At 41.7% G+C, this 27,254-nt stretch overlaps 1 protein-coding gene across 4 annotated transcripts in view; it reads right to left on the reverse strand.

The window, feature by feature from the left end:
- The window catches only part of SERGEF (secretion regulating guanine nucleotide exchange factor), a 245,359-nt gene that overhangs the window by 131,739 nt on the left and 86,366 nt on the right, over positions 1–27,254 (reverse strand). The window lies entirely within an intron of this gene.

A 27,254-nucleotide genomic window follows, 5' to 3' on the forward strand; every position in this document is an offset into this window, starting at 1 on the left:
TCCAAACTTCACTGTTCTCAAGCCTACCAAAAACAGAGGGGAGCAGGTGATGTTTTTCCATGCTTCCATTCTAAGCGGCAGACTCCACATGAAACAGTTGTTCTGAACACACACAGCACACACACAATAGAAGCAGTTTCCCTAGCAACAGCATCACAGTAAAATTTTTCTGAACAGCTTCTCACCCTCTACTGAGGTTTCTTTCTGATTATTGGTAAGCGCATAGAATTACCTGGACCAGCTGACACCAAGTGTCTGATCTGAATGTACCGGGGTGAAATTATTTGATGAGCAGAGTTTAGGGGACAGTAAAAAACTCCACCTGTTTACTGCTGAAATTACTTTTAAAACATTCAGCACGACATCCGACATGGCTAGTGGACATGATGACACTGCAAATAATACAATATTCTGCAATCTTCAATATGTTCTCTCACTTGTATACAATTGCCATCTTTAAATAAAGACAGTAGGAGTTTCTTCAAGGCCTTTCCTCCCCAACAAGAGACCTACATTTCTAAAGAAATGCTCAAAAGAACTCTCCAGAATGGGGTTTGCATCTTTAAGGCACAGACACGTTTGTATGTCCTTTTATTCTTCCATGGACACATGCAACCTTCGGCATATTTGTTTAAACGATTGTGAGAATTTGCTTTGAATCATCTGTAATAAAATGTAAGACTTTGGTCATTAAAATCATTTGGGTGATTGATTTGTAGACTGTGTTGGTCTGTCTTGGTTTATTTAGACTACATTCTTCAGACAAGGGAACATGCATCTTTCTCTTTGTGTTTAAAGTGCCATCAAAATTTACTGTTACAGAAATATCTACTAATAAGTTGTGACAAAATGTAATGATGAAAATGCTGTAGCTTTCTCAAAAGGAAAAAGTAAAATAGTATGTATAAAGAAGTAAAACAAATATCAACAATAAGAAAACATGGATTATCATCAGTTATTGCTGCTGAAATGAGGCAAAAGTTTTTAAACTCAAAGATTCTGTGGCCTCCTCAAGATTTTGAAATGTAATCTCATCTCTCTGCATGAGGAGCTCAAATGTAACTCGATGATCAACAAAATGACAATATGGAGAATACCTAAGCAGATTACTAACAAGACAGAAAAAGACCACACAAAGCTTTAACAGCTATGATTTCTCTCTCCATGGCTGAAAAGCAGGTGTGAGTGCATAATGTAATATCTGAAAGGGAGAAGTGAGGTAGTAGTGACTCAAAATTCATCATTAGAACAAATAGGGCTCTTCCTAAATTTAAAGTATTTCTTATCATACATGAAAAGAGAAAAATGCTTTTCCTGAATGTATCAGTTTGAGTCCGTTTTGGAAGGCAATAGATATTTCAAGCAGCAACTGAACTTATAAAGAGACCCAACTTCTAACTACATGTATGGGTTATCAATACATTGTGTGGGTTTATTAGAAGATGAAGTTTCAAGCTTCATCAGAAAGACAGGCAGCTTGGAAAATTTCAGCCACTACATGATTTCAATACCCAATTCCCATTAAAATAGGAATTAGGCACCCAAATCACCTTGTCAGCTCTGTAAATCTCCCCCAGAAAAGAATTACATTAGTAGAGTAGAGCTGCAGGAAAACGCAGATTTTCTTGGCCCCCATTCATAAATGATTCTAGGAAAATCTAGAGGAAAAACTACATTATTTCCAATATCTATTCCATTGATCAAAGTAGCAAAGAATCCTGTGGCACCTTATAGACCTTATGCCACATCCGACGAAGTGGGTATTCACCCACGAAAGCTCATGCTGCGAAACGTCTGTTAGTCTATAAGGTGCCATAGGATTCTTTGCTGCTTTTACAGAACCAGACCAACACGGCTACCCCTCTGATAATTGATCAAAGTGTAATTAACCTTTGGAAAAACTTATATAGGAATGTGGTGGAGTCTCCATCACTTCAAGTCTTTAAATCAAGACTAGATGCCTTTCTAAAAGATAAGCTATAGCTCAAACAGAATTTATGAGTGTGATGCACAAATTGCTGAGTGAGGTTCCATGGCTGGTGTTAGGCAGGGGATCAGACTCAATGATCATAACATTCTCTTGTAGCTTTAACATCTATGATTCTATGTACACAATACAGTAGGAGTCCATCTTCCCCGATATAACCAATCACGCTGCATAACTTTGACACACAAAATATCAACAATTCCCCTGAGCAGCTGGAAACTTCTCTTGTAGAGTTTGTTTGGGAGGTTTCTATTTATTTGTTTTATTTTGACTTCAATTTGTTATTTTTTGGTCTGTTTTATTTCAACAGAGGTGAATTTAGGCTCTTTCTATGAGGGCTAGTCTACACTTACCGCGCGGGTCGACGCGGTGAGTTCGACTTTCCGGAGTTCGAACTATCGCGTCTGATCTAGACGCGATAGTTCGAACTCCGGAAGCGCTAGTTCGAACTCCGGTACTCCACCTCGGCAGCTGGAGTTAGCAGAGTCGACCTTGGAGCCGCGGAGTTCGGTTCCGCGGCGTCTGGACGGGTACGTAGTTCGAACTAGGGTAGTTCGAATTCAGCTACGCTATTCACGTAGCTGAATTTGCGTACCCTAGTTCGACCCCCATTCTTAGTGTAGACCTGCCCTAACTTTTCAAAGTGGGAGTGTGAGGGATTTCCAGCACCCAAAGCTACACAAGAAATAAGTATACGTACTCAATCCAAAGGTTTTATATGGTATATCAGACTGACGCTTATACAGCATAAGGTATCTTGTGTCAGGTACCCTCAAACTGCCCCTCCTCTGATTGCACAAGTCTGACTGAGTTTTCTCAACTGTTAATAGACCTAAGGTCCATGCAGGAAGGAAGGATGCTATAATGGACAGGGCACTGGACTGGGATTCAAGAGATCTAGTACTAATCTCAGCTCAGCTACAGACGCCCTGTTCTTGGACAAATCACTTAACCTACTCTGTGCCTCAGTTTCCTATCAGCGAAATGGGTATAGTATTGCCCTACCTCACTGTGGAGTTGAGAGGATAAAATCCCTGAATGATTGTGAGGTGCTCAGATCTACACTGATGAGGGCCTCAGAAGTACCGAGATAGATAAGTACAATTCACTTCTGGAAGTATGCACTCAAAATGGGTTAATTAAATGTCTAATCAATAATGTTTAAAAGTCAAAATATTTTTAAATCCCTGCACCCTTTGTTTACACAATAATAAAAGTGAGTTGGGCTTTTAAGACGCTTTCATTAGCCTGACACAAATGGAAAATACACCAAGCAAGAACTCCCCTAAGGTACCTGCCAACAGTCTCAGTCTAGCTGTGACTATCCTGGGTTTTATAGCCTCCCACTGGGACATAATATGTCAGGGTGCACTATGGAACTTTTAGTGCACAATAGCATGATCCACATGGCCAGTTAGCATACGGCATGCTAGTGCACTGTAGAGTCACACCCTGGCTTGCCATGCACTAATTCCCATGCAGAGAAACCCTCAGTCTGAGCTCCAATCCTTGCTCTGCCACAGGCTTCCTTTGTGAACATAAGAATGGCCATATTGGATCAGACCAATGGTCCATCTAACCCAATATCCTGTCTTCCAACACTGGCCAGTGCCAGGGAAAGAACAGAACAGGCAATCATTGAGTGATCCATCCCCTGTCATCCACTCCCAGCTTCTGGCAAGCAATGGCTCAGGACACTCAGAGCATGGTTTTACATCCCTGCCCATCCTGGCTAATAGCCATTGAGGGCCCTATCCTCCATGAACCTATCCAGTTCTTTTTTGAGCCCTGTTTTAGTTTTCGTCTTCGCAACATCCCCGGCAAAAAGTTCCACAGGTTGACTGTGCATTGTGTAAAGAAGTACTTCCTTTTGTTTGTTTTAAACCTGCAGCCTATTAATTTCATTGGGTGACCCCTAGTTCTTGTGTTATATGAAGGAGTAAATAACACTTCCTTTTTCACTTTTTCCAAACCAGTCAAGATTTTACAGCCCTCTATCACAGTGGTCCCCAACCTTTTCAATGTGGTGGGCGCCTGACGACTAGCCACTGAAGAGCACAGCCGCTGGACAAACAGCCGCCGAAATGCCGCCGAGAAGCGGCAATGCGAAGAAGCGTCGCGGCCGAAATGTCGCTGAAAAGCAGCGGCATTTCAGTGGCGACGCTTCTTGACGTTGCCGCTTCTCAACGGCATTTCAGCGGCTGCTTGTTTGGCGGTCGCGCTCCTCAGCGGCAGGATGCTCCCTTGTCAGTAGGCAGGTGCACATAGATGCCGGCACCGCATTCGGGACCACTGCTCTATCATATCCCTCCTTAGTCATCTCTTTTCCAAGATGAAGAGTCTCAGTCTTTTTAATCCCTCCTCATGTGGAAGCTGTTTCGCACCCCATATCATTTTTCTTGTCCTTCTCTGTACCATTTCCAATTCCAATATATGTTTTTTGAGATGGGGCATTGACATCTGCATGCAGTATTCAAGATATGGGCGTACCATGGATTCATAGTGGCAGTATGATAATTTCTGTCTTATATCTATCCCTTTCCTAATGGTTCCCAACATCGTTAGCTTTTTTGACTCCCACTGCACACTGAGGGGATGTTTTCAGAGAACTACCCACAATGACTCCAAGATCTTAGGTTGGATATTAGGAAAAACTTTTTCACTCAGAGAGTGGTGAAGCACTGGAATGGGTTACCTAGGGAAGTGGTGGAATCTCCTTCCTTAGAGGTTTTTAAGGTCAGGCTTGACAAAGCCCTGGCTGGGATGATTTAGTTGGGAATTGGTCCTGCTTTGAGCAGGGGGTTGGACTAGATGACCTCCTGACGTCCTTTCCAACCCTGATATTCTGTGATTCTATGATCTCTTTCTTGAGTGGTAACAGCTAATTTAGACCCCATCATTTTGTATGTATAGTTGTATTTTTTATTATTATGTTTTCTTTGTCACTTAAGCTCTCTGTACCTCAAGTCCCCAATCTGTAAAAGTGTCAGTAACACTTTTTCCCCATCCTTTTTATGTCTCTTGTCTATTTAGATTACAAGTTCTTCAGGGCAGTGAGACTCTCTCTTCCTAGATATAATGTATGTACAGCTCCTACCAAAATGGGGCCCCGATCTCTCAATAAATAGTAAATAACAACAAAAATCCAATACTTTTCATGATTCAGGTACATAGATTTTTCTTTCGGAAAGCTTACTTGCAGAAAGTGAGCTGAGCCCCTGGATTCAGTAGTGACAGTGTTGCAAACTGACAGACCATTTTGTTATGCTTCCAAATCTCTGCTGAACTGAAAGTTTTTGTGCATCCTTAAAAATGGGCTGGGAGCGAAAGAAGGTACAGAAATTCTAAGGATAGCAAAAGGCCCCAAGGGAAATGGATGACAAAGAAGCAAAATACAACTAAGTACCCAGCTTGTTTTTTTATCATTGGCACTGACCTAGATTTTGCATTGAGGCTTAGAGTGGATTTTACGAATAGAACGACTGCCGCTTCTAATGGAAGACATCCTTAATACATGTAACCTCTGGGAGACAAAGAAAGAACTAAATATAGGCAGAAGTTAAGTCTCTAGAAAAAGTCTCATGTTCTGTTTTCATCACACTGTTCATTCAATAGGTTTACAATGATCTCGTCTTTACAGACATAACTAATCTTTCTCAGAGTACTTCTATCTGTCCTATCATCCAAGTGCTTCACTCTGGTACAGTCTATAACATAGACGAGCTCTAGCAAACCTAAGAAACAAATGTGGAAATGGGAAACAACACACTATAAGCTGAGGAACTGTAGGAGAGACTCCATTTGCAGAAAAAAATATAATGGCTTCCAAAGAGAAGAATGGGGATAGCTCCTATTTTGTTTCAAATCTTTTATAGCATTCCTGGAAAATTTAAAATTGTAGAACAAAGGGCTAGAATGTTAACTTAAGCATAGCACAAAGGAACTGAAAATTCAGTTCTTGGTCCTACCCTCTTGCTCCGTGACCGAAGTATGGGAACGTTCAACGGTATTTCAGCTCAGAAGTAAAGGAGAGTAGCATCTGTCATTACTCAAAATCAAGCCCTAGAAGTAAAAGTAAAGGTACAGTAATGGTGGATTGCAACAGAAGCCAGTTGTTCCTATTCTACTTCTTGTGGCCTCAAAGTTGGGCATCATAGGTGGTATAGTTCAAAGGGTGGAGATAGTCTAAAGATATTTAGGATTTTGTCCAGAAGTCAAATAACCAGAGGTGGGAAAGAAAAAGAACGACTATAGACAGACAATGCAGAGTGAGTCATGACCTGGATATCACACATTGTGATAACTGTATAGATCCATAAAAAAGTGCTTAGGTATCAAAACCAAATAAAGGTGAACTGGTGGTGATGCACTCCTGCAAGACTGTTTTAAATAGACAGTAAGAGCTCTTATCGGAAATAGAAATAACGAACAAGCTTTAAGCAAAAGTTTAGTTTGGGCCAGATTCAAAGCCCATTGAAGTCAATGGAAAGACTCCCACTGACTTCTATGGGCTTCGGATCAGGTACTATATCAGTAAACTGTCTAGCTACTGGCCAAGGAGCCTTTCAGGCAAACTGTCTGTATTGTGAGCTCAGAAGTACTGACAGTAACACAACTGACTACTGCAATCATTGCCTCGCCCCGACAAACACACACAGTACTTATACGTGCCTGGTCTGATGTTAACAGAAGTTGGAGTTTTCAAAGGAACCTAAGAAAGTTAAGCACCCAAATTCCAAACTCTGACACAGAATTTTACAATTTCTCACACAGCGACTCATTAAAAATGCAGCCTTGCATATTTTAACTATTTGTTTCTAAAGTGTTTGGGCTGCTATATTCTATTATTAAGTGTTAAAGAAGACATCATTATTTCACACTACCACGAAAATAAATACAAAAGGAACAGAAATAAAACTGAGACATTAATGGCCTAACACCACATCAGCACCAGGAAATGTTTTCACTGATTACATTTCCACTACATGCATCCGACAAAGTGGGTATTCACCCACGAAAGCGCATGCTCCAAAACGTCTGTTAGTCTATAAGGTCCCACAGGACTCTTTGCGGCTTTTACAGATCCAGACTAACACGGCTACCCCTCTGATAACTGATTAGAATTGTAATTCCTGACAAAAATACATAGATCATAACCAAAAACTTATCAATATCTTTCTCATGACAAAATCAGCTCTGGGATAACTTTAGCAGAAACTATAGCTGGGCAGAACATTTACTTTTCTTTCATCTATTTAATTCCTGCTGTGGCCATGTCACTGGATATCCAAGTGTCTGTACTTCAACTGCTGCAACTTCCAATGCCTCTTTTTGACATTAAACTCAACCACAGGATTCTATGAACAGGAGTGGAGGGGGAGAATGTATTAAAAAGTGGATATTGAAAAATACAAAATAGACATTTCGTCTTTGCAAGTGGGGGGGAAGTGACGTTCTGAAATGACGCTAAGTGCTACCATTATACTGCCAAGAACTAGGTGCCATAGACGCTGGAGCACCTACGGGGAAAAATTAACGGGTGCTCTGCACCCACCAGCAGCCAAGCTCCCCCCTCCTCGCCTCCTTCTTCCCCTTCAGCGCACCGCATCCCTGCTTCTCCTCCTCCCTCCCAGCACTTCCTGCCCCCTACCCCCGCTGCCTAACAGCTGTTTGGCAGCACTTAGGACTTTCCGGGAGGGAGGAGGAGGCGCCGGGACACACTGCGCTCAGCGGAGGAGGCAGAGAATAGGCGGGGCAGGGGCGGGGACTTGGAGGAAGAGGGCAGGGACTTGGGGGAAGGGTTGGAATGGGGGCGGGGTGAGGGCAGTAAATGGATCGGGGGGGGTCAAGCACCCACTGGGCAGAGGGGAAGTCGGCACCAATGCCGGGCGCTATCCCTTTCAACTAGAATGCCAAACAGCTAACATCCCTGAAGAGATTTTTATTTTGGTTAAAACAAAAACAAAAAACTCAAGTTTTCAATTTTTTTATTCGTACTGCATTGTATTTTTAATGTAAAAGGCAAACAACATTCAGAGGGTTTGGGATATGAACATAAAAAAAGTATACAAATAAAGTACACTGTGTAATACATAACTTTTTTACTTCAGGAATGAAAGATTAGGAAGAATTTTCATAAGCAAGCAAGCTCACTTAATAAAATGAAAACAAAAACTCTTACAAGCTCATGAGCTTAGCAGGAGCATTTTTAAATAGGGAGAGAAAACCAGGAAGTGAAATTCTGTGTTTTTTTTTTATCAACTGAATCCTGAAACCAGCCTCGCCAAAACTAAAGGCAAGGTCCTAGTGTTTATCTTATTCATTCAAGGGATAAGGAATACCATGAATTCTGGGAAATACAATCCACTCACAGCAGAAGAGAGTCTATGTTTAGGTACATGCCACTCTTGATTACTGGCAAGAATGTCAAAAATATTTCTTTCCCTCATAAGCCTCATAAGTAATTGTAACCTGTGTATTTATTTCCTCCTGTTCCTACAATATAAATATAATTCCTATTGATAGACAGTGCATTAAGGAATGATGGTCTTGTGATTACAGCACTGGACTGGTATTCAGGAGATCTGGGTTCAATTACCAGGTCATGCCACTTTCACAGTCATAACTGTTCCTTCCCAAGTTCTTGTTTAAGATTACCATTGTATTTTCATAATGATTGACAAGGGGGGATTTTACTTCTACTGATCTCCTTTAACTTCATGGCTGGTCTCCTCCATTGACTACAAAATCTGCCAGTTTTTACATTGGTGACCCGAAACCACTTACAGCATCCCCATGAAATGATGTCACAAAAGTAGTGTAACCCAATAAAAGTTAATACTTGATGCTACAAGTTAGATACATATTTGAATGCTTTGCTCTCATCTCTTTTCAGAAAATAAAAGCCAATTCCATAAAGGTCAAGGGGGCCTACTGCGAAGCCCCATGACCCAAAAGTGAGACTTAAAAGATAAGAGTCCTTTCCCCATCAGTTCCTTTCTATCTGAGGATCTGAAAGTGCTTCAAAAAGGAGAGCAATTATTGTTATACCCATTTTATAGACAAGGAAACAGAGTGCAGAGAGGTTAATGGACTCGTCCTACATACAGAAAGCATATGGAAGAGTACTGGAATCCAGTAGCCTGACTCACAACTTTCTGCTCATGCCAATAGACTTTGCAGCTTCAGAGAATATCTCCCTACACCTATTAAACGTTGTGATTACTCTCCAGTCTCCCACCTCCTTTCACTGTTGGTGCCATAAAAGGAAGCCAGGGAAGAATTCAGCATCCATTCCAGACAGGAGAGTGTTCGAACCAGTTTGCTGAGGACATTCACCAGACAGCAGTATAAAAGGTACTGAATAAGAGCTCTGGTAACCACAATTGGAAAAATGTCATCCAATTACTAAAATCCTGAGGCAAGGCTAATTCCAGAGAATGTACTGGCTGCCTGGGAGACCTAAATGCACATCTGTTGAGAAACTACTTACAGGTGTGAGAACATTATTATTATGAGACCTGATTCCTTGCAGAGCAACGGGGAGCCACAGGGTAAGATTTTTAAAAAATAGGTGCCTAAAGCTAGGCTCCAAATATATTATTTAGGCACCTAAATAAGTGACCTGTTTTTAAAAATGGATAGTCAATGGCAGTTGCTGGGTTGCTCAGCATTTTTTAACATCAGGCCACTTATTCAGGTGCCTAAACACTATTTCAGAGCCTAACTTTAGGCAAACAGGTTTGAAAATTTGACCAAATATCCTTTTTGAGCCCATTCAGACCACCACCATGGGCCCTGCATGCTATTGTTTTTAATCACGTGACTGCCTTTTCCAAAAAAAAAAAGAAAGAAAAGAAAAAAGCTCCACTCAGAGAGCTCTACTGAGCTAGCATTTAAAATGAATGGGCAAAGTGCTTCTCTGAGTGACTAATACAGATGCAGATTTCCCATGTCTCCGCCAGAAGATACTGTGCATGGTCATTCTTCAGAAAGTCAGGCGCAGACAGCATGCAGTCTCACCTTGCACTGCTCCTACCGCATGAGCTCTACTGTCAGGGACAATAAAACAATAGGAAAGACCCTGAGGACTAAGCCACACATTTACCTGGCATTTAATCTTCTATGGTACGTTGGGTGCTTTGTTAAAGCCCAGAAATGCACAGACTGCAAGTTGTTTTCTGAAGGAAAAGATGTCAGGGGCTGAGACAGATGCATTTTGGAATGACACCCATTGAGCTGTGACTTCATATACGATCAAGTGTTGTCCACTTTACGTATATATCCTGAGAGTCCTCTGTTTCAAGGCTTGTTGTCTAAAGGGGGTTACAGCCTTGCACAAAGGCAGTATTATACAGGTTAGGAAAATAGGTTCAGGGTGATATATAAAACCATGGCAACACACTGCCTATAAGATGTTTGTAACCCCTTGCTGTGCAACAACAAGCTATACTGTGGCTGCTTCAATAACCTTCCTTTGGGAGCCTGCAGGGTTGAGCTCTAGTCTGCAATGACTGTGGGTGATTAAGGGCAGAAAGTTTTATCTTATTTGCTCCACTGTATTCCTCACAGTTTAATTTAAACATTAAGTTAATGCTGGCAGAGTACCTTTCTGATACATCAATTCCCTGAGCCCATCTATGGGATTTATGTGGCCCCAGTTACCAGTGTCTGAGCACTTCACAATCTTTAATGTATATATCCTTACAATATCCTTGTCAGATAGGAAAGTGGTATCTCCATTTTACAGACTAGGAACTGAGAAACACATGGTAAAATGTTCAAAAGCTCCTAAATCTTATTTTCAAAAGTAACTTGCAATGGGATTAGGCTTCCACATGCTTAAATCACTCTTGAAAATGGCACTTTTGAACATTTTACCCAGAGACACTAAGTGATTTGCCCAAGGTGGCACAAAGAGTTCTGTGGCAGAGAATAGAACTGAATGCAGGTCTCAGGTCCAAGCTAGCACCTTAATCATTGCACCATCCCTATCTGCCTCTTTACTTTGCTTAGCCAGGCTATACTGAAGTGGATGCATAACTCAAGCGAAGATTTGCCAAGATGGATTTAAGACGTGCCACGGTACTCACTCACTTTGCAAATAACTGCAAATTGCTGTGGATGTGGGTCTATTTCTGGGCTGAAATGAAAAACTTGTGCTCATGTTTGTGATATTTTGCTTTTGCCACCAGATACAGTGAACTGGGATTAACCAACAAACCAGCAGCATCACCACCCTGTCTTTTACCTCAACAATACAACTAACTTCCCGTCACTAACTTCTGCTGTGGCATGAGAATGGGCAGGGGGGAGGAAGAGGAGAGATTCCTCCCTGTTTTTGGCACTTAGGCTGTATTGCTAATTCCCTTCTTGTTCTGTTTTTTGTCGGGTTTTTTTGTTGTTGTTTTTTTAAACACACAAAAATGTCAAGCTTCTCAACTTCCACTTTTCAGATTCCAAGACTGGGATATATAAAAAACCTGGACTATCACCAAAGCTCTTGCTTCCCTCACCTTATGCCTGATCCAAATCCCCCTGAAGCAAATGGGAGGCCTTTCATTTACTTCAGTGGGCTTTGCATTAGGTCCATTAACTTTCAACTGACGTCAGCAACTGCAGGGATGAGGGCATTTAATACCTTGCCGGATTGACTGCCTAAAATTTTGAGGACTCTGAAACTAACCCATATTCCATTTATCTGTGGCAGTTATGGGCCACAGATAGCAATGTTTCTAAAAAGTATTTTTCCCTTTTAGTTACTGTGGTACAGTCCTCTACAAACTGCAATATGTATATACTTATTTTTTCTGTTTCCCCATTTCCATAGTTGGTTCACGTCTAAAGCAAACCTCAAAAACAAAACAAAATTAATAATGATAAAAGTTCTTTCACTCCAACCAGTGTCAGCTATAATTAAAAAAATAATCTTTACAGACTAAAAAATCCTGCACTTAACTGTTCCGTTTTACTTACCTTCTTTCCTTTAGGTCTTCACTTACTCTCTTGACACAGCTACGCAAATAATGTACCAAACCTCCAATAAAAGAGGGCTATTTGGGGCCATAATCAATGTTTCTTCTGCCCCCCATCTTCAATTCACAGTAACTCACAGAGAAGTACTTTAAAAGTTCTTTTACGGCTCATTTCAAAATGCCCAAAGGAAAGTGCTTCAAAGTGCTCTTTCTGGACTTGGTCTTTGCTTTCCCTTCATCTCTCATGTTTAACACTCCATTCATGCAGCAACCACATTCTGTGATGATGCAGCGTTCCACTTAATAAAAAGCAAAGCCATTCAGGACCTTGTAGTGCCTTTGCTTGTTTGTTTTTTCAAATTTTATTCTTCATGACATATATAATAAGCCAATGTTATTAAGCGAATCAAACCGGATCGAAGGGCCTTTTTTATTTTTTTGAGCAAGGTGCTCCAGATTCCTGGTCAGTTTGCCACATACCTTTCATACAGTTTTCATATGCTGTGATGGAGGAGAGGGATGTTAACTGGTCTTACAACATTTAACACCACATCTAATACAGAAAATCAACCTACAGTGTCCTTCCTATTTTATAGGAAATCAGCAAGGATATTTCTGAGCTCTGAGAGAAAGGAAAATGCATTATGGACTATAGAAGGGAGAGAGGCAAAATGGCCACAGCTAAAAATCACCTGGCAAAAAACGGGCTGGGAATTGGGAGGGGAGGGGGAGAGAGGCAGCAGGAGAGAAGCAGAAGCAACTCTAGCCTGAGCCATGCGTAAAATCAAAAACATGTTCTCACCAGCCTACTCATCTATGTTTTGTAAGACAGTGCCATGCCGTGGACACTCTGTTTCTTTGCTATTGCACTCTGCAGTCTCTGCGGGTACAGTAGGCCTGTTTCCTGACCCAGTTTCTTCACCAATCTCTATTTAGCTCTACGCTAGTGATGCTCCTGGCATGACAATCAGATGCTGCAGCCTGCAGTGCAGTTTGTTATAACACATTCGCAGCTCCTGGTAAATTCAGTGGAAAAGTACTATATCCACAGAGTCTATTCAAACTGAAGTCATTTTCATAAACTTATTTTACATCAAATACAAAAAATAAAATGTTCCCAGCAGATTAAGAACAACATTCCTATTTTTAATCATGTAAGTCTCCTGCATATATACACACAGTAAACTTAAATGATCCTTTCTGCTCAATGTCTGTGAAAGGAAGGCTGATAAAGCCATAAGCATTGGCATCTCTTCTCTGGACCAGCTAATGAGTTCTATAACTTAAAACACTACAGCCAGAGCACAATTTCTCCTCCTTTCATTTACGGTACTTGTCATTACAGAAGGGCTCCACAGTTTAACGCCAAGGAAAACTACAACACTAATCCTACCGCAGTATTTAAGATTAGGTATTTAAGTATCCTGTAGTCAAACCTGACCTCAGGCACACCCACCCACACACACACACCTTACCTCTTGTTAACTTCAGCGATAATTGCACACACACACACACACATCTGAGAGCAGAACCTGATCCGGCGTATTTATCTCACTGTGTCAGTATATATCTAACAATGAAGACTATTCTGGTTCTGAGGTTATATTGTGCTGTACTGCAACACAGTGGGGTCACAGTAGTCAGAGATGGAATCAAACAGTCCACTTATCTGTAAAGAGAGGGAACAGCCCCTAGTCATAGGAGTCGTCCGATAGAAAATTGACACTATACCAGATCTTAGCCAAAAGAGCCCAATACTATGGCAGTATTCTGTTATAATAATGGTAATACCTTGTACTTCCATAATGCCTTCCCTCTGAGGATCACAAAGACCTTTTCCAGACTTCAATGAATTTAGTCTCACAACACCCTCGTAAAGAACATAATCTTTTATCTTTGACAGTTGGGGAAACTGAGGTATGGAGAATATAAGTGTCTTAAATTACTCTTCACAGAGACACGTTAACCACAAAATCATGTTTCCAGTAATTTGACGCTTTTGAAGATTCAACAATTTTGACTACCTATTATCAGGAGTAATTTGAAGTAAGATACTTGGTGGGACATATTTTACTCTTGCTGCGCCCATACCCTTACCAGCAAAATAACAGTTATTTACAGTAGTGATGCTATTTTGTTTTAACTCCCTTTCCCATGAATGGAAATGCAGAGAGTCCAAAAGAAGGTATTCTAATATGGAGACTGGGGGACAGGACAGGCTGGGGACAGGTATTTGTACCTAATAGTGTGGGCCCCTTCTGAGGGCCCTAAACACCACTTTGACTCCTCCTTTTTTTTTTTTTTTTTTTTTTTTAAGAGAGGGAAGGATAGCTCAGTGGTTTGAGCATTGGCCTGCTAAACCCAGGGTTGTGAGCTCAACCCTCAAGGGGGCCATTTAGGGATCCTGGGGATTGGTCCTGCTTTGAGCAGGGGTTTGGACTAGATGACCTCTTGAGGTCCCTTCCAACCCTGATATTCTATGATTCTACATTTAGCATTGACCATAATAAAAAGCAAGCATTAAGTAGAATGAAACTGTAGCAATGTTGAATAGTTGCTTAAGAGGACACACTTTGGGCCAATGGATTTACACTCCTACTCCTTAACATCAGCTAATCATCTGGCCCATGTTTAAAATAGTTTGGGGGAGAAAATGAAAGCCTCTGATTTTTATTAGCAGTTATTCACAAGCAGTCCCACTGACTTCAATAGAAGTACTCCAGGAAACGACTGTTCACCACTGCGTGAGCAACAGAACAACAGGGCCTTCAGCAAAGGTTTACATATTAAAGTGCAATAGGTTTGGTTTGGTTGAGGAAAAGTTCTTGTAAAATCTTTGTAGCTTGAGATAAGCAATAGAAACCAGTAGTCACTGATATCTGTACTACTGTAATTGCACTAATTTACTGAATCAAAGTTCCAAAAATGGACTCTGAAGTTCTTATGCAAAATTTCTGCAACAACTAGTCTCATTATCCATTAAGAGAGGTGATGCCAGCCAATGGTAAGAGAAAACAAAATTAAACATCCACCAGAATGAGCAAAACATCCAGATTGCATACCTCAGGCACCTACAAGACGTGAGTCATTATTATAATGTACAATATAATCAGGGGCGGCTCCAGGCCCCAGCACGCCAAGCGCGTGCTTGGGACACCATGCCGCGGGGGGCGCTTTGCCTGTCGCCGGGAGGGCGGCAGGCAGGCCGCCTTTGGCGGCATGCCTGCGGAGGGTCCGCTGGTCCCGCAGCTTCGGTGGAGCCGCAGGACCAGCAGACCCTCTGCAGGCACGCCTGCGGGAGGTCCACCGGAACCGCGGGACCGGCAACCGGCAGAGCGCCCCCCACGGCATGCCGCCATGCTTGGGGCGGCGAAATGTCTAGAGCCGCCCCTGAATATAATTGTATTTCATCATTTACTGCCTTGACCCAATGATGACCCTCATTTTGAGGCAGAAGAGATAATCCACATTGGCATCTTTATCACTAAGGAATTTGGCGGCCCATGTGTTTTATATGCAGTAAAATCCTCTAATCTGATGGATTTGGAGACAAAATGCAAAATAGGAGGAATTTTACATAAGAAATTTGCTGTTGATTATTCCTCTTATCTACCAGTTGCCACTACTACCATTAATAATTAACATTCCATCTCCTACAAAGAAAAGAGTCCTTCACCTAGGGCCAGACTTTGCCACTCTTACTTAAGCAGTACTTCACTCTGCAAGAAGGCCCTTTATTTCACGTCAGATTAACGTCAATTAATTTAAACTTTTCATGGAGTAAGCTACTACTCAACCTCATTAATGGCAACTGAATAATGGGGCCTAAGTTTTTACTCAGGGCTGGATTCTCCAGTTTGGTAAGGCCACATTGCACTGAGCAAATTCCACCGGCACAGGAATCTCTCAACCAATAAAAGCCAGTGGAGCTGGTTTTGCTGCCTCGCCACATAAGAGGAGGAAAGGGGCATGTTAGAGGTGTTCCAATGACAGGGTGTGGGTGGAGTTTTGCAGAGTAATGTTCCTCTGTGCCCAGTTCTCCCAACGCTTTAACGTATGCGTGGGTCAGGTAGGACCAGGGAATTGCAACCAATTCTCTGCAACCCACTTCTACACTCTGTCTGAGTAGAGCATCAAGCCCTCAGAACTTATTCAGGCAATGGGAATTTTGCCAGAAATAGACTTTAGGATTTAGGTGAAAAAAAAATTTCATAGGAATACAGAAATTGCCATACTGGATCAAACCTGTGCTCCATCTAGTCCTTAACCCCCATTAGTTAGGGGTTGGCTGATGCCCTTAAGCATAAAAGTTTATTCCCCTTTCAAAGTTCTTGGAGTTTGTTTTTAATACTACCTACTGTAACTCTGGATGTTCTTGTTATTCATAAAATGTCCAACCCTTTACTGAATCCTTCTAAGCTCCTGTCTTCATTGATACCTTTCACTTTATTAAAATTCCTCTCATCACTATGAACCTTTATTTTGTTAATTAAACCCCTCTTGGAATCCATGGATCTACTCTGAATTGTTCCCCCTCCCCCCTCATAAAGAATTTGGTGATAAAAGTAAAATAGATTCTATCTATACAGAGAACTATCCTAATAAATAGATTACTGGCAAAAGGAATTGCTTAGATGGAAATGTAATCTAAAATGCCTTCATTACACTGTTGCTTAGTCGTGGAGTTCTAAGTTAGAGTAAGAGAAAAAACCACAGAAAAACAGTGGTTTCATCTGTTACTTTCAATCTTGCTGCATTCAGTAAGAAAACTGTGTAATGGTTCATTCTGAAATCCCACTCTGCCCATGGGAGTGGGATCTCAGTTTATTTAGCAACATGGCAAATTTCCAGTTCTTGGCAGGATGGTTGTTTTCTTTCATGAATCAGCAACTGTCCATCATGCTGGCAAAGAAAATCCACCTCATGCTGCTATGTAGTGTGCATGTGTATATATTATATTATACACACACACACTCTCACGCTCTCAAAACAGGGAGAAGACACGTAGAGACAAAGTTATTCTAGTCATTTTTAGCAGTCATGGCTTGCTGATACCGCAGTGAGGAGAAGAACATAGGAACTTCCATACTGGATCAGTCCAGGGTCCATCTAATCCACGACCCTGTTACAACAGTGGTCAGCTCCCTGTGAGAAGACTCCATAATGGATGATTAACCTGAGAAGGTATAGCTGCTGTTTAAGTCTAGCTGTTTTCACATATTCAGATGATTCATGTCAGCAAACGTGTACAGAGAACAAAACAAAAAAAAAGTTATTTTCTAAACATCTTCTTTAAAGATATCCTAGAATTTTAACAGCTGTCTAAAATATGGATGGAACTTCTAAATATTGCAGCTGGACTTACATCAAGGTTGTTTCATTAGAATGCCTTATACCAGTGGTTCCCAAACTTTAACAACCTGTGAACCCCTTTCACTAAGATGTCAAGCCTAGCGAACCCCCTCCTAAAAATGAATATTTCCAGGGATTTTCTCCTTTACCTGAGGATAAATTATAAAAAGCTGTGATCTTGGAAATATAAAATTTGTTTTTATGACATGCTTATTACACACTATTATTAAGTGTCCCTGGCCTCTGTTTGCCAGAAGCTGGGAATAGGCGACAGGGGATGGATCTCTTGATTATTAACTGTTTTGTTCATTCCTTCTGGGGCACCTAGCACTGGCCACTGTTGGTAGACAGGATACTGGGCTAGATGGACCTTTGGTCTGATCTAGTATGGCTATTCTTATGTTCTTATTTATCATTACAGTATTTTTAGGACACTATGAAAACGGCAACACTCTTCCAAGATCTCATTTTCGTAGCTTGTATCACTTTGAATAAGCCTGTTATAAGACAAGGCTCCTATGTTTCATCATGAAGGTATTTAAGAAGCCAACTCAAATCGTTCCTCCTACACAAGCATTCAGGTCTTGAGCAGTCCAGGCAAACAACGCATGTTACAACAAAGCTTAAACTTGTTCTTCAGAATAATTTTAAAAACAATCCTAGCTGCCTATTTAATTTTAAAAACACCAAAAATTATCCACCTCCCTTTCCATTTCTTATAAGGAGTCTTGAATCTTGAATCTCTCAGTGTGATAGAGATGTTTGCTTTGATCTGCTTAGCTCTTGGAAGTCCAGGGGCTCTGGGCTGCTGGCCCTGTGCTGCCCAGGATCCCTAGGGACAGCTCTGTCCGCCATTAGGGAATTTTTTTCTGAGAACCCCCTGTAACATTTCTCGAACCCCCAGGTGCGCTCACAAAGAATATACAATGGAATGGTGCACACTAATTATTCCACATTTCATTCCTTCTTTGTCTACTTCTCTACCTAATACTCTGGAGATTGCAATATTCTGACAGTACGGCCATGCTAGTGTCAAGTACTGATGAAGAGATATTTCTCAGTTCAACAGTGCCAATTTTTAAAATAGTCTGGAGGATACCCATCAAGATAAGAAATCCACTGACAAATTTTGATTCTATTTTTCCAAAGTCAAGGCGCAGGAATCAAACCAATTTCCCCACTGAAGCAGAATCTAATCTTATTGTTTTCCTTGACTGTAAAATTTGAAACTACTGCTAAAGTGGATCACTCTGTAAAAAATGTTGTGCTCTTTGGAATTGTTTTTTATTTACAATTATATGACTGTATATTGCATGTTTATTAAACTGCAGCTATATCTTCCACATAACCTGAACATCATAATAGTTAGATCTGAAAGACAATATATTCATGTTTTGAGGTTGCTGCTCATAATAAATTGGTTCCGTAAAATATAATTATTTCTTGCAACATTATTTTGGCACATGGACTGAAGTTCATTCAGTGAATTGCAGGACAAGTTATCAAATTATAACAGTATAATTTAAAGCTATGTAGTTTTTAATTTAAAATATATTATTTATTATTGAAATATTAGTCTCACACCGGTGATTTATGATCACTCAGTACAGAAGTTGCTTCAACTTACATGTAAATTAACATGCTCTGCATTTCTTCATTAGTTGGGATTTACTGCAGTCTGTCAACCATCTGTAATGTCTTATAGTCAGTTTTTCACTCAGAGTGCAAATGTTGACAGCACAATATATCTCTGTTTGAATACAGCACGACAATACTATAAATAGCATGAAGACAGTCTAGCTCTACCCTTTAACCCAGTCTCTACACTAACTGGATGTACTAACCTGCTTCTGATTCTTACCCAATTACTGTACTTGACACAATTCTGAGGACAAGAATGGGTGAGATTCTGTGCTGCATCTTTGAGGGTCTGTCTACACTGGAATCAGAGGTATAACTGCAGCACATGTACATATTACTCCTGAGGGCATTCTGCACCAAAAAATAATAATTCTGTGCACAATATTTTAAAATTCTGCAAATTTGTGGAGGCTCCAGCATGGCATTGGGAAGCACAGGCCACTGGCTGCACAGAGGTGGGAGATCACTGTGCAGCTCCCCACCTCCCCGGGACACGGACTCAGCGGTGAGGCTGAACCCAACCCTGACACAGCACAATGATAGGGCTTGCCCAGGAACACCGCAGAGCCCTGGTGCACCAGGTGTGGGCAGGCAGGATCCAAGTGTAGAGGGGCTTAGTGTGTGGGGATCCAGGTGTGGGTTAAGAGGGTTCTCTGTGGGGCAGTGTGGGTGCGGGTGGCTCAGTCGGGGATCTGGGTTTCAGGAGGATCTGCATGCACAGGGGCTTGTTGGGGGGTTCTGGGTGCAACAGTAATGGGACTCTGTAGGGGGGTCCAGGTGAAGGTGGTTGGGGCTCAGAGGGGGTTCTGGGTGATGCGGGGATAGAGCTTGGCAAGGGAGTCTAGGTGTGGGGGCTCAGTGGGGGTCCAGATGCTTGGAGGGTTGGCTTGGTGGGGTGGTGATCCTGGCGTGGGGGGAGTGGGGCTCACTCGGGTGATCCAGGTGCAGGGGAAGTGGGGCTCATTGGGGAGGTTCTGAGTATGGAGGTGAGGCTCAGTGGGAGGGTCTGGGTATGAAGGGGTCTGGATGCATGGGGGTTGGGCGGAGGGGGGAGCAGCTCACTGTACAGGGATCCCACTCCCTGCAGCTAAGGAGCAATGGGTGAAGGAAGCGGGGGCAGGGGAGTTTGCAGAGCTTCCTACAACCGGGGAAGAAATCTGGGGGTGGGTCTGACCCAGCCCCGATGCTGTGCAGGGGAAGAGGAAGTCCCCTCCTCCCCAGCCCAGCTGGGACAAGCAACTGAGCCCAGCGCAGGGTAGGAGCCAACTGCTGTGTCTTCCCCAGTACTGCACTCTGCCCCACAGTGATTTACCTCTCTGCTGGCTGCCCTGGGCACCCAAAACATAATGCTGGGGAGGGTTGCATGACCGCTCTTGTGGCTTCCCTTTGTTTCCCCATGAGAAAGTCATTTTTCTGCAGCGAAGCAGGGAGGACATATATTCTGTGCATGTGCTGTGGCGCAGAATTCCCCCAGGAGTAACATATGCCTGAGGTAGCCTTGCTCTAGCCAGCTCGAGTAACAATACCAGCGACGCAATAACATTAATCACTTGAGTACATACCCAGGGTCCTGGGTGGGTTCTGGAGCTGCTGTGGCTTCACTGTCATTGTTGTTTGAACTAGTTTGATCAAAGCTAGCTCAGGTGCATCCACATGTGTTGCAATCACGCCTCTGATAGCAGCATTAGACACACCCTAAGAGATCGTAAGCCACCTTTGTGCCCTCCAAATTCTGGGCTGCTCCAGGGGCTGCAGAAGCTCCCAGCATAATTTAGACACCCCTTAAGACCTAAGTTATGGCAGCCACCCAGGACTGCCCCAGGGGCAGTGGCACTGCCAAGAATCTCAACAGTATTGTGTGCTGCAGCTCTGATCCCAACAGAGAGCTCCCTTCCCAAGATCTTGCAAGGGGGTCCTCAAGAGGCAATCTTACAGATGTTTCCACAGTGCCTGCACAAGGGGAAACATCTTCACCCCCCTTCCTGGTCAGATATAGGGCTTTTAGGGTCTTCTTATGCTGCTCCAGCCCTTTTATACATCGCAAAGGGATCAGAGAATGGGAGACAATCTCAATCTGTGAGTTTAGCTACTTTACTGGTCTGGGTGGCACTCACTGAACAATCTTAAAGTTTAAGGACAAAGCACAGTGCTCCTTTAAGAGGGTATCCAGTGGAATAAAAATGTCATGGTAAGGACTATTGTAACTTGCTGTATCATCCGCTCTTTTAGAAAATCGAGAGAGAGAGAGAGAGAGAGAGAGAAGCTATATCTTACATTTAAAAATGCAGAGCCTCATTTATCTAGGAAAGGCAAAACAATGGATATGCTAAATGTTACTTGTTAATTATTAACCAAGTCCAAATTAACTCTAAATGTAAAGCACTGGAGACCACAAAAATTACTCAAGAACTGCATTAGCTCTCCAAGACAAAAGCTTCTTCTTCCAAACATGGCTTTTTATTGTAGCCAGTGGTCTTCCTACACTTCTAAATATCACACTGGAAAGGATTTAACCCATCACGTGTAAATTCTCCTAGATGCAGCTAATACCTTTTCACTTCAGTCTTTTATTTCCAGGATAAGTACCACAAAGATCTATAAAAGTTACCCTTCTCTTTAGGGGACTGATATCCTTGCCACCTAGGGAGAGGGACCTTTGCCAGGACAATACAGCAAGAACCATCCCTTGATTTGTGGTATCGGGACCTGAAACTCAGTCTTTGGAAGTAAAATCAATTACAGGTTTCTAAAAGGCATTTTTCCTAAACATTTTATTTCAGAATTATCAACAAATCTCTGGATGAGGAGCACATGGGATGGAATAGGTATTAACTTAAAATGGCTATTCTTGGAAAGGATGATGTGGAAATGAAAGTAAAGCAAATATGAACAGAATTCACTGAAGCTTACCTGCAGTAGAAAAGTAGACAGTATTACCAGTGTTTAGACAGAATGGAAGTTTGCCATCTTACACACACTCAGATATATACAATGCAAATGAGACAACAAGAAAGGAGGTTAAAAAGGAGGATGTGAGAGACAAGTTAGAATAGCTGTAATGGTGAAGTACAAACAATACACTTCTTTCTGCAGACTTCAAAATACTTGTTTCATGGTAACCTCTCTAAGCTATAGGCTGTAACATGACTTCCATTATATGGCTTAATTTGCCTCTTGCCAACCCTATATCCACCTTATTAAAATTCCTATAACCCATGTCAAATTTTATTGATGGGCTCTGTGACCAGGAGAGAATTTTGGGGGAGGTCTGAGGTTAAACAAACAAGCCAAGCTTTTAAAATCAAGATTAGATGTTTTTCCAGAGGTCAGACTAGATGATCACAGTGGTCCCTTCTGGCTTTATAACCTATGAATATGGGTCGTAGAACAACAGTGATCCAAGGTCAATGGTACAGTGTCTAATTTTTCTTTAATTCCTCTCCATGGAGAGTGCTCAGATAGCTCAGTTGTTTAGCTGTTTCTTCTCTGTCTAGAAAGAGAAGTGTTGAGCAGAGGAGTCTAGCATGCTGACTAGGAAGCTACCAGTCTAAAACTCCTGCAGAGCTGTAATATTAGGGTTACGATGTGGGGAGAGGTAACTCAGAAGGAGTAGTATTTGGGAGAAGAAAGGAAGAAAACTGCTCTCCGTTTTTTTTGCTTTAACATGTGTAGGAATTAGAGATAAGATAAGTGGGGTGGGGAAAAGAGGATCCAAATAGGCCAATTAAAACCTGTTCAGTAGTGACTAACTGAAAAAATAAGTGCAATTCATTTTTTAAATCTTCCAACACTATTTTGTCATATCTCAAAAATAGCTTGGCCTAGAAATTTCAAGAGTCTTTGACAAGATTCTATGCACAGGGCTATTTATTACACCGAGATGCTTATTTTTGGAGTTCACCTTGAAAAAAAATGTATGAACATTCTGTCAGCACCAGGAAGTGTATACATTCTGCCAGAAGTCTAATGGACATTACACAGGTCACCAAAGGGGCAGTATATATACTGCACAGAGAGCCAGCACTATTTGTAAAGTTCATAAGGACTCCTGAGGTGACATTAAGTGACAGAGAGATCGCTGCCAAGATGACAAAATGTACGTGCATACCCATGGCGCTTAAAACCTCTTTTGACTGACAAACATGGCTTGCAAATTTCCTTTGCCTCCCCTTTGCCAAACCCCACATTTGTGCACACATCTAAAAAGCATATGGATAGTTCTGAATGATATTACAAAGTATGCCCACAGTCTGTTAGAATTTAGAAAGTTCACCAAATGTCAGCAGACCAAGAAAGTTTTCAAGATTGCTTATATTGTGAAAAGTATCCTTATCTTGGGTCCTACACTTATTTAAGAGTGAGAAGCCTGCAAGTTGGGCCATCTTTCCCTACCCAGCTTTAATACTGCTCACACAGAAACCCAAGTTTCCACATACCAAAGCTTCCCACAAATCACTGATCCTACAGCAAGGGCTTTGCAAGCTGCATTCACAAAGATCACGAATTCTAAGCTGTGGTTACATTTTAAGACTCTCAAATATTTTCAAGTACCCAAAACAATCTTATTCTGTCCTTGTCCCTTTGCATGCCCTCCAACTAAAGTCATAAGACACACTTGTATTCTTTTGCCTTCCAGCTAGACAATTTGAGCTGTTTAGATTTTTTATTGGCTTCACATCACCCAACACATATGTGCCACCTACATGACCAGAGATTCCGCAGCGTGCTGGTAGGCACTTAATGAATTCATGCTGGGGACCTCACTACACCCAGAAGTAGTGCTGAGCCTACTGTATCACTCTCAAAGGACCTTTAATAAAGCATCTTCCAACAGGTCCCTATGCATGCTCTTTGCACCTGTCTGCATCACAGCATGATGCCTTCCTTCCTATGTCATGCCAGCTACATAAGCTAACAACTCTCCACTTTAGGTATTCACACAAAAGCCATGTCCAACCATCTGACAACCAAGAGACCACAGTGATACACCTTACCTTCTGCATATACTACACAAACATCACTTTATACCAGCGATACTCAGACTGAGGCTTGCAAGCCACAAATGGCTCTTTGATGTGTCTCCTGCAGCACATGACATTAAAACACTGTATGATTTATTAACCAATCTAAGTAATTAAAAACATCCTGATTAATATGTTATTAACAAATTGTAATTGATAAAATGCTAATCTTTGGTCAGTAGATATATATAAAAATAGTAAATGAAACAATGAATTCACATTACTGTGACTCTTTTGGGTAACACTGATCACTCATTTGGCTCCTGAACCACTGAGTCCGGGTATCACTGCTCCATACTATCCACTCTTCCAAGTAAACCCTGAACTGTATTCATTCATTCTCCAAGTACTAGTCTAGCATCCAATAGCATCTCACTCAACAAGGAATCAAGAGTGCACAAAATACCACAGTAAGGTTATTAGGTTGTGGTCTCAACACTGCATTTCTAAACTGTCACACAACTCTTTTCCTGTAATATGGCGATATGATAGTGACCTCCTTTGAGATCTATGAATGAAATCATTATATAAGAACTAGGTATTATTATTAAAGTTGTTTTTCTGACGTCTCGGATATGAGTTTACAAACTGTGACCCTGATCCCACAAGTTTTTGCGTGTAGACAAACTGCAGTCCATCAATTAAGCTCATTGAGGACACGGCAGTCATCTGCAAGGAGTTCAAGGATTGGTGCCTTAACTCCATTCTAGCATTTGGGGATTTTTTAACCTGAGAATTAGGTAATATAATTTTGCAATGCTGTGTACTGATTTATTTATTTTATTTTATTTTTGGGGGGAAGTAAAGGCCATCTGAAACTGTAGTTGACTATGGCCCACATGCTTCCTATGTTCATACTCTCAAAGCCATATGAAATCAGAAGTTAGTTAGTAAGCACATTCAAAGTATGGCAGACTTTGCTTACTCCTAAAGATAAATAAATACACAGAAGATGTTCAGCACAGGATACTGGAGGATATACTGGAGACAAAATGCATGCCTGTCAATAAATTACATCCCATCTTTCACCAACACCAGATTTAGGGTTTGATTAGCACTGGATTAAGCCCTTAACACAGGTTCTCAGTCAAAATAAAGGTGGTTCCTCTTTTCAGAAGCAAGGGCTAGATTCCAGGGTGTTGTACAGGAGGTGCACACCCCTTATAGCAGTGGTTTTCAATCTGTCCAGCGTACTGTATCCCCTTCAGGAATCTGTCATCTTGCATACCCCCAAGTTTCACCTCACTTAAAAACTACTTGCTTACAAAATCTGATATAAAAATAGAAAAGTGTCACAGCATGCTATTACTGAAAATTTGTTTACTTTCTTATTTCTACCACAGAATTATAAAATAAATCAACTGGAATATAAATATTGTACTTACATTTAAATGTATAGTATATAGAGCAGTATAAACAAGTCATTGTATGAAATTTTAGTTTGTACGGACTTTGCTAGTAGCCTGTTGTAAAACTAGGCAAATATCTAGATGAGTTGATGTACCCCCTGGAAGACTTCTGCATACTCCCAGGGGTACCTGTACCCCAGGTGGAGAACCACTGCCTTATAGGACACAAAGCTCAACTCACCAGGGGTTCCCTGCATGGCAGCACAAAGGGGGCAGCTATAGGTTAAAAAATTTGCCACTGCATGGATCCCCCAAGTCTTTTCTTCTTTGATGGGGCAATGTTAGGGGTACATAGGACAGGGCTACTTTATATATGATACTTCCTTCCCTCTCCCATCCTACCTGTGCATTTGTCCAGCACGTAGCCCAGCTACAAGGCAGGTACTGTCCACCCAGCTCTAGTTAGGGCAGTCTTTGTAACAGATACAGGACAAACAGACTCCTTACTGCTTACCTGGTACCCTCTGTTCAGTACCACTAAAGGCTCATTATGTGGCCATAAAATAACTAAAGGTGACAGCTTGATGTTTGTCATCATGGTGGTGGTAACTATTAACTATACACCCTGAGTTCCAGGAGATTGGGTTTGGGTCCTTAGGATTTATTAAGAAACCTCTTACAACACTAATTCATTTCAGTCAAGTTTTTATCCTGCCCTCATCACCATAGTATCCGAGTGCCTTCCAGTAGTGTCACATAGGTGCTTCTCTCTGTCCCTCATCCCAGCAGGAGATTGTGTGGGGATTTATTTTGAAATATATTACATATATACTGTGCTATATGCTTATCACTGACCTCCCCAAATGCAATGTTGTGGCAGTACCGTGTGTGTAAAAGCATGCAATAACTTCCATGTGGCCACCCTGCAGATCCCAAAGGACAGTCATCACCTAGGGCCGCACACTGTTGCTTTCAGAGATGTGGATGAATGACCTTTAGTTTAATCCCAAAGGAAAAATCCTGGTACTGAATGAGAAAAATAAGATACCCTGGAGTATATAAAACCATTAATTTCAGCACAGTTATTTTTGGCACAAGCTGACCTAGGATGTGAGGACCACATTAAGCGAACAATGATTTTCATATACATGAGACTGATAAAGGAAAAAAAACTGGAGAGCATCTTTAGACAATCAGAAATCCTTAAAAAGACCTTTAGACATCTTGCCTGAGATTACTGTAACGCTGCAGAAACACTTGAATAAAAACGTGCCTTGTGAATCAGGACAGACATGCCCTAGGAACACCTTTTTGGTGGGGAAAGGGGTCATTAAAAGGCAGTAAGATGCATCTGTTGCTTCTAGAGCAGAAAAAAATTACAGGGTCATACATTAGAACGGGCTATTGTTTTCTTAATTTCTCAGAATAAGTGTGTTTTTTAAATAAGCTAAATAAATAGTTAGAACAATGCTAATCCTATAGAGCTATTTTAAGCATTGTATATATGTTGAAAGTCTAAAAACCAATGTCTAACAGCTGAAGTCTATTTCCAGGGTCCTAGCAATACTTTAGGTCAAAGGTTCCCAAACCCTTTCTTGCCACACCCCACCTTGGAGATGCAAATCCCATTCTTTGCAGTATTCCCAAGGAAGATTGGGGTCTGTGAGCCCATTCCAGCCAGGGTGCCCTGCTGCTCCACAGTCTGCAAGCATCTCCTGTCCAGGGCAAGCTCTGGGTGGGCAGCCTTGGCAGGACACAGACAGCCAAGCTGAGACCCTCTCTTCGTACTGCCCCCTCCACACACACACCCCTCCAGGACTCCTTCCAGAATCACAGACCGCAGGTCCCTCTGCCCTGGCGTAATCCTCAGCATGCCCGTGCAGAGACAGGGCAGGGAGGAACTATCTCACAAGGGGTATGTGCACATCAG

Source organism: Mauremys mutica, chromosome 4 (genome assembly GCF_020497125.1).
Source record: "Mauremys mutica isolate MM-2020 ecotype Southern chromosome 4, ASM2049712v1, whole genome shotgun sequence".
NCBI lineage: Eukaryota > Metazoa > Chordata > Testudines > Geoemydidae > Mauremys > Mauremys mutica.